The 2,152-nt window shown below is 33.2% G+C and overlaps 1 pseudogene; it reads left to right on the plus strand.

Annotated features, from left to right (window-relative positions):
* The first annotated feature begins 218 nt into the window (after window positions 1–218).
* LOC118835359 lies at window positions 219–764 on the plus strand (annotated as a pseudogene).
* The last annotated feature ends 1,388 nt before the right edge of the window (window positions 765–2,152 follow it).

Genomic DNA, 2,152 nt, shown 5'->3' on the forward strand with positions numbered 1-2,152 from the left:
TGTGCACACACTATAGAAACTGTCACTATATCTTTAAGAGGTTTTGGCAGGTTTGCCAGGGCTAGGAAGGGTGAGGAGGTGATGGGACTGAGTTGCTGTGAGGTGAGGGAAGGGGTGGGATTCTGGTCTCTGGATACTAGTCCCTTCCTTGGCCACCTCCTCTTTCCTCCCCCAGCTTCCTCTCTCGCCATCAGAGGGAGGACTTCACTGCTGGAGCAATGAGTGCCAAGGAGGACCAGGAGATGGAGCTGCAAACATTGTATTCTACTTATGATGGTGATGGAAGTTTCCAAGAACTAAGTCAAGTATATTTTAATGAACAGTGAAAATGATGATCCCAAAGCCCTCTTAATAGAAGTTTCTTTGACCAAAACATGTCCACAAACAGCTCCAATCATATCTATGAATGTTTTTTTTTCAATAATGTCATGAAGTTAAAGTTAATTTTGGAATTGTAATGACATACACATTGAATATGCCAAGAAAAATAAAGAGCAGTTCATGGAAAATCATTATCCTATTAATTCTATGATATTAGTAAGCAATATTATTTCAGTTGAAATGCCGAATGCTCCTCCCTCAAGTAAGAAAAAAATAAAAAAGAACAGCTTTCAAAAACCCAGAAAACAGAAGCTGGCAGACAAGACAGATCACAAAGGTAAACTTCCAGGAGGCTGGAACTGGGTTGATATGGTTAAGCATTAAGCAAAACTGATTCTAAAGATGATGAATAATGAAAGAAACTTGATACAAGAAAACACCATCTTTTAATACAGTAAATTGAAGTTAACATTTTTTAGTACTCTTCTACTGAAATGGCATTTTATAAAACATAAGCTTGTGTATGTTTCCTAAGTAATTAGATCACAAGCAGAGATTTGTTGGTATTTCATTATTCCCACAAATTGGCATTAAAGGAAGGTAAAACATGCCACCAAGAACGTTCAGTGTCCTTTCAGGAGCCTGTTAAGCTTTATAAATGATCAAATATAAAGAAGAGTAAATAACAATATATGCAGTGCTATTTTATACTGTCTTATTCTGGGTGTGACTTGTTTTAAGGGAATGTAAATCCAATTAGAATAAAGCTGCTTATCAAGCATACCTTTTCAAGTCCTCATCTCAATGAAGTAAATAGTAATAGTGAAGTTATTTGGCAGCATGGTCTATATTAATAGTTTTGTCACTTTATGTATGTCTTCATCTGTTCAGTCCCTTGAATTACTGATGTTTAAATCATTTCAAAGAAAACTAGTGGCTGTATAACACTGTGATCTTTTCATGTAGTTCAAATTTGTATGTAGTTACTGTTCATGTTGTTTTGTTTTGCAGAGAACTGCTGTCTTCTCACAGATAAATATAAATTATATTTTTATCAATACCGATGTATTGAGGGGTTTAAACAGGGGAGGTTTTCATAGCATATAGATGAAGAAAAAATAAAACAATTCTGCCAAATGGATTGGAAAGAATTTTGTACTGATGTGCTTTCTTGTATTTAAAAAAAATCCTTACTGAATACATAGTAATGGATTAAAAGAAAAGAAGTTTTGGCATATTAAAGAGTTACAATTTAAGTATCATAATATGAAGACATTACAGGATACTTGCAGTTTTTCACTATCATTCTAGAGAGACTGTTAAAGACAATGGATGAAGAGAAACTAAGTGAATTAATGAGAAAAAGAGTTAGAGAATTTATTTATTAATAAAATTGATTTAATTTTTTCTTATGAAGTAACATTATGTAAAATTCCTTGAGGAGTCTGGGAGGAGACTTAAAAGTTTTAGGTATCATTCTGAAGAGTTATATGTCATGGTTCAAAAGAAACAAAAAAAAGAAAAATAACATTTTATAAGAGTACTGTTAAATTCTTGTATTTTGAATAAAGAAGAGAATTCTTGAGAGATGTTAGCTGCTATCTGCAGAAGCTAAATGATAGGACTATGTTTCAGAAGTGAAGAGAAGTCAAGAACAGAAGCAACAGTTAGTAGTGACTTTGGCCATTATGTACTGACGTCTTCCTCACACTAAAATATTGTAAATAATTCATGAGTTTGTCTTATTGTTTGTTACCTTGCTAATAAATTGTGTAGCCAATAACTTTGATGTTTATTTAAGCCTAGGAGATTAGGAGAGTGTATATGTTTA

This window comes from Trichosurus vulpecula, chromosome 2 (genome assembly GCF_011100635.1).
Source record: "Trichosurus vulpecula isolate mTriVul1 chromosome 2, mTriVul1.pri, whole genome shotgun sequence".
Classification (NCBI taxonomy): domain Eukaryota; kingdom Metazoa; phylum Chordata; class Mammalia; order Diprotodontia; family Phalangeridae; genus Trichosurus; species Trichosurus vulpecula.